Raw genomic sequence first — 7,220 nt, forward strand, 5'->3', positions numbered from 1 at the left:
CAGCAATGATGGGACAACTGGTCCAATTCCACCTGGTGACTTTCAGAAAACAATGCAAGGTGGACACATGCATTTAGCATTTGACAGTATTCTAAACAATTTTTAAGCAATTTGAGTAAATATAAGAGGAATATTTTAAAGTCTGTAGTAAGAGCCACACTTCCTGCTGTCAGGTGGTGGCGCTTTGACTGTGAACCAAAATAGTCAAATCTATGTGATTAGCCCCCAAGACTAAACATACATCTAAATTTTTATCTAAATCAGACATTGCACACAGAAGATATAAGACACTTCCTGTTTCCCATTTTTCAACATTAATTTAATGCCTCACCATGGCAACACCTTTCAATATATCAAAATCTGTTCACATATTTAGCATCTTCAATGTTTTGGCATAATGCAGTCTAAATGTGGTGACAGTCTCATTAATCAACTAGGAGGATTATATAAAGGTTCAAAGATTGCAATATAAAAAAAATAAAAAATGGCCGACTTCCTGTTGGGCGGACCTAATGATTATAGTTATGAAAGTTGTCTGGCTTGATGAGAAATATATATGAACCAATGTTGGTGACTGTAGCTGAAAATGGGGGTGTTAATGAGCCTTCCTACATGCCCATGGATAAACGTTTGGCCAAACCTAATGGCCAATGACTCTGATGTGTGTGCAAAATTGCATTACATTTTAAGCATGCAAAGTGCCTCAAAAACACACAATTATAGGAAGAAAGAAGTAATAAAAATGATTCCATGGGAACAGTATTTAAGATATCAAATATACCTTTAAAATTTTACACCAGCAGTGTCTTGATATTATTCAAAAGAATTTTGAAGCAATTCAGGTAAAGACAAGAGGGCTATTTCAAAGTCTTTTAAAATTGCCTTACTCCCTGCTGCCAGTTGGTGGCTCTATGACCATGACTCACATAGTCACATAAATGTGATCAGCCCCATTACAATACATACAGCTGAATTTTCATCAAAAACATACAATGCACATTGCATTATAGAAGTTATAAATCACTTCCTGTTTCACATTTTTGCCCTTATGTTTTTGCCTTGCCATGGCAACACCATTCAAACTATCAAAAATGTATAATCACAATTTAGCATCTTCAATGTCTTGGCATAATATTGCCTATGTTTGGTGCCAGTCACATGAATACCATAGTAGGACTGTAATTTTGAAAGTTGTCCGGCTTGATGACAACAATATATTTAGCAAATTTGATCACCATTAGATGAAACTGACCACAACACTTTTTTCTAAAGGTGGTGCTACAGAGCTCCCCAGCCATACCCATGTGTTAACTTTTGCCCAGGCCTAATGGCCAACTACTCTGAAGTGTGCGCCAAATATCATGAAAATTCAAGCATGCAAAGTTCCTAATGATGTTTAATGTGTTGCCATGGCAACAGTATTTAAAATATCAAGAATACCTTCAGAATTATAAATCTGCACTTTTTGACATTATTCTAACATTTCTTGAAACAATTCAGAGGAAATGGGAAATGTGACTTCAATTCAAACAGGTAAACTTTTGTCTCCTTAACTCAAAAATATTCATTTAAATGGAACACAGTCAGAGCATGTGTGTGCTAGCCCTCCCCCCCAGTCTCTGGTGTGGTTCCTCCTTATTTTGCTCTCTCCATTGCTCACCACAATCAGAAACAGGTGTTAGACCTATGGTGCTCAGGTGTGTGCACCCTTACTGCTTCTCTCTACTAGACAGTGTCTAGTAAAAGCGAACTGTGCCTGACCGATCGAGCAGTTCATCAATACTAGGCATTGCATATGTGGCAAATTCTCCTGTGTTAGTTGACCCAAAGTGTGGAGTTTTGTGGAGTTAAGATCAAGAACGTACTGAATACAATTTTTACTGTTTGAAGGTCCCTCTTCCCAAGCTTCCCGCATGACGTTGAGCACACTGCGCGGCCGACACCCATACAGCAGTTTGAATGTGGAAAACCCAGCAGAAGCTTGTGGGACCTCTCGCACTGCAAATAATAGGGGTTTGAGCCATGTATCCCAATTTCTAGTATCCTCATGTACAAACTTATGAATCATATTCTTCAGGGTTTTATTAAATCATTCCACAAACCCATCTGTTTACGGGTGATCATCTGGAATAACATTTCCCAACGGCTCTTCAGTATCAACAACTGGGTTGGATCTTCTTTTGTCTGAGTGTCCTGCGTCACTCAACACAACTGATCATTCATAATAGAAAAATAGGGGTATGAGAGTTCAGTGTCTAGCTGACGGCATTGGCCATCAGTTACATTCACTTGGTCGAAGGCATGTCTCAGGATTTAATCTTGTGTCTGCTCCAAAGGGAAATCCCTGCAGGGAATCATCTAAGGGCTGGAGAAGTTGGGACTTCCCCCTCCCTTGCGTCATCCTGATGTGGAGCCAATATAGATGGTCCTGCCTCCCCAGCCAGCCAGCGCATCGCACATCTCACAGCAAACAACTTTCTTGCAGGACCCATCTACACATATCCCTTTACAATAGAGTTTCAAATTTTGGCCAATTAGTCCCAAGAATTAGTGAATTGATGAGGCAGGAACTAACCGCAGCCTCCGCTCTATGCTTTTGCCCCCAAATTTAATAATTAGTGTTACTACAGGGTAATCGTGAATATCCCTATGCACACACCACATCTTCAGCCTTTTATTTGTGCACAAAGCCTCATCTTGAACCAAACATTGTTAGATAGTGGTCTGATTACAGCCAGTATCCAGCAAGACTTAATATGTACTTCCCCTGATGCTCACAGGTATTCTGTATGCTCCAGCTCGATCGGGGCAGCCCGCAGAGTGACGGGAAACCGGACCAATGTTCCCACATTCATCACGGTACATTGGTCCTGGAAATGCCCGGGTTCCCCGCGACTCCAACCGGCCGGCCCAGACGTTACACCTGCACTTGCGACAGTGGGTTCAAGCACCTGAGGGGGAGAGCGAAGAAACATCTGGGTCTCCGGCAGCAGTGAAACCCCCCGGGAACACGGAGCCGGCTTCAACAATACCTTTCCTCACCTCTGGGGTACCGGGACAGGCTGCATTACAGGGACAGAGTAAGAGAGAAGAGCAGTAGACAAACAAGAGGGAGATGAGAGAGAGTGGAAGGGCTCTACCGACAGATGTTCCTCAGCCAGTTGGACGGCTTCCTCCAGCTCTGTCATTCCTTCTGGCAGATGACGGACCAGCTGACGAACCACCACGAGATCAATGACTCCCTCTGCGACGCATTCCTCATCCAGCAGCCCCTTTTGGCAGGTGGCACGGAGCTGATGCACCCATTGTCATCGAACGGAGGTGCTGTTGGTGCTGTACGGTGCTGTGACTGACCCGCAGCATGATGGACTTCTTCAGGTCATCGTATACCAGGACACTCGCCGCCGGTAGTTGTTGCGTTGCAAGCTGGGCTTCCCCGGACAACAGTGGGATGAGACGGAGAGCCCGTTGTGCATGCGGACAGCTTGAGATCTCGGCCGTCCTCTTGATGAAATCCCTCTGGATCATCTTCTGCCCCCATTTTCATGAGGGTGACCAGAGGCATGGGGGCTGCTATGTCCGGGGTTGTGGCCAGGGCTTTCTCCTTGTGCAGTAAGCTCCGGATCACCTGCCAGTCAAGTTAAGTCAATTTTATTTGTATAGCGCCTTTCACAACACACATAATTTCAAAGCAGCTTTACAGGAGATCAGGAATTAATAGACGATAAAACTGTAATGTCTATAATGTTGATGAATCATCATTGTGTAATTAGATAAAATACTATTGTTAATCGTGTTTAAAAATAATTAATGAAATAATAATTGTATTAATCACCCCAGTGAGCAAGCTGAAGGTGACTGTGGCAAGGAACACAAAACTCCATAAGATGTTGATTAATGGAGAAAAATAACCTTGGGAGAAACCAGACTCACTGTGGGGGCCAGCCTATGGCTAACATCATGAATATAATGTAAATATTACTTATGTATAGTTAAAGTCATGGTTTAAAATTAATAAACTAAGTATGTGTCAAGGGTCAGTGTTTAAACATCAATTTAGTTTGAACTGTAAGATTAATAACCAATGTCTTTGAAGTCCATCCTGGATTAACTGTAGAAGTTCATATAGATGCAATTGTCCTTGTAAATTGGCTGATGAAGGCTTTGTTTGTTTTGTTGGCAATTGTTAGTCTATGCATTCCATTTCAAGATCGTAGTTCATCAATAGACCGAGGTGATGCAGGCAGAGATCAGGGATGTGAAATGCAGTTCAACCAGGCCGGTTATTTTTGGGTGGGTTCGGTGTGGTCCATCCTAAATCCAAGGTTCAGACAATGACATATGAAGTATTCCATGTCTTATGGTTGGATTTGGAATCAGTTCATCCTCTGAAGTCCATCATAATAGACAGAAGTGATGTTTGGCTGGCACCGGCTGCATTTAGTCATCATAATTCAGAGTCCAACACGAAGCAGGAATTGTGCTGGATCCAGCACAGGAATTGAGATCTGGTGACCTCAGGATAGGATTCCCGAGGTTGGGACAGGAAAACAAATAAAATAATATAAGCATAGATGCCATTCAATTTATTGCAGAGTTCTAAATCATGATAAATTATTCTGGTTTCTGGCAAACTAAACTAAAGCAGCCTAATTGTGGGTTGGAGGATAAATTAGGTGTATGCCTGGCTAAATAGATGAGTCTTTAGTCTAGACTTAAACTGAGGGAGTGTGTCTGCATCTCGAACAGTGATTCCATAGCTTAGGAGCCAAATATGAAAGCCAAATATGAAAAGGATCTACCTCCTTTTGTGGCTTTGATATTCTAGGAACTATTAACAGGCCAGAATTTTGTGATTGTAATGAACATGATGGAATATAGCGTGGTAGAAGTTCTTTTAAGTACTGTGGAGCTAGACGATTCAAAGCTTTGTACGTAGTTAACAGAATTTTAAAATTAATATGGAATTTAACAGGTAGCCAATGTAGCGATGATACAATGGGGCTAATATGATCATATTTCTTGGTTCTCGTTAACACACTGGCTGCTGCATTTTGAACCAACTGAAGTTTATTTATTGATCTTGCTGGACATCCTCCCAGTAATGCATTACAATAATCTAGTCTTTCTAGTCGCATTATTTCGTTTTTTGGCATCAGCAACAGAGAGCATGTGCCATAATTTAGCAATAGTTCTTAGGTGGAAGAATGCTGTTCTACAAACATAGGTAATTTGATTTTCAAAGGACAGATTGGTATCAAATATAACACCTAAGTTCTTCGCTGTTGAAGATGATGTAACAGTACATCCATCGAGAGTCAAATTATATTGTAGTGGCTTATTTTTAGAGTTTTTTGGTTCAATTATTAGTACCTCTGTTTTGTCAGAATTGAGTAGAAGGAAATTTCTGGCCATCTAATCTTTTATTTCATTGATACATTTCGAGAATTGTGAAATCTCATCAGGTTTTGAAAAAATATAAAGTTGTGTATTGTCGGCATAGCAGTGGAAACTTATTCCACGATTCCTGATAATATCTCCCTGAGGACGCATATACAAGGAGAAAAGCAGAGGTCCTAAAACTGATCTCTGTGGCACTCCATATTTTACTTTTGTTTGGTTTGACAATTCCTCATTTACGTAGACAAAGTGGTAGCAGTCTGCTAAATATGACCTAAACCATGCTAATGCAACTCCACAAATGCCAACATAATTCAAGAGAATGTCGTGATCTATCGTGTCAAATGCAGCACTAAGATCTAAAAGCACTAGAAGAGAAATGCAGCCGCGATCAGATGATAAGAGCAAGTCATTTGTAACTTTGATAAGTGCAGTCTCTGTACAGTGATGAGGCCTAAATCCTGAATGAAATTCTTCGTATATTCTATTTCTCTGTACAAATTAACATATTTGGGAGGATACAACCTTTTCTAGTATTTTTGACATAAACGGGTGATTTGAAATCAGTCTATAATTAGGATCCAGGATCAAGTTGTGGCTTCTTAATAAGCGGTTTGATAACTGACAATTGAAAGTTTCTTGGGACATGTCCTAAGCATAGCGAGGAGTTAATAATATTATGCAGAGGTTCTGAAATTACAGGAGATACCACTTTTAAGAGCTTAGTTGGTATAGGATCTAACAAACATGTTGTGGCTTTTGATGTTTCGATAAGTTTTGTTAGCTCTTCATGACCTATGACAGAGAAGGATTGAAGTTGCACTTTAGGAAAATTATTAGACACTGTTTTCTGAGGTGCTATGACAGTACTGAATAAACATCTGGGATTGCTGTGGTTATTTTCTGAGTTTACAAAAATATGCTGGCCTGGCAGCTTTTAGTGCTTGTCTGTAGCTACAGACACTATCCTTCCATGCACCACAAAATACAGATGCTCTGGCCGCAGAAATGCAATTAACAATAGTGGCTGGAGTCTCTATTTCCACGTTCCTTTCAATAGAATCGCCAATAACAAGGGCTCTTTCAACATGATTCTCAGTGGGTGTATCACTGAGTGGGGAGAATCGATTGGAAACCCTAACAGGAACGGGAGAGTGGTGTCTCTTTGCTGAGCGAGTATGCCGCCGAGACGTCACCCAAATGCCCTGCTGCAGGGGCTCTACACCCGGAACCAGAGTGTGTGTGTTGCTCTCTGTACTACTCACATCCGAAACATTATATACTGGCTTCTCTTCCTCACTGACCTCCACTAGCATTCGGATGCGAGTCTCTAACTCATTAATCTTCTCCGTCAGCCTGACTAATTCCTTACATTTATCACATGTGAATCCCTCACTGCTGACGGAGGAGGCTATTGTAAACATGTGACATGCAATGCAGGAAGAAATAACATGAGCGGATGCCATGACTTACCGCAAATTGTTTGTTGTTTTTGGTTGTTCCTGAGTGGTGAGGGTTTGAGATTGATGTGAATCCCTCACACAATTGTTTGTTGTTGTTGGTTGTTCTTGTTAAGCGGTGCTTTGAGATCGATGCAATAATCTGTGTACCGCAGTACACAGCACGCAGTTTAATCGCGATAAAAATAGAATGCGGATGCAGGTGGAATATGCGCGCAGTTGAATCGCGATAAGAGAATAAAACGAGGGGAAACCTGATGCGCGCTTAAAAATGGCAGATGTTAAGTTAGCTGAAAACAGATATATAAGCTATGCTAAAAAAACTAGCAGGCTACAAACACAGACTCTAGCTAGGTGCCA

This window comes from Xyrauchen texanus, chromosome 25 (assembly GCF_025860055.1).
Source record: "Xyrauchen texanus isolate HMW12.3.18 chromosome 25, RBS_HiC_50CHRs, whole genome shotgun sequence".
NCBI lineage: Eukaryota > Metazoa > Chordata > Actinopteri > Cypriniformes > Catostomidae > Xyrauchen > Xyrauchen texanus.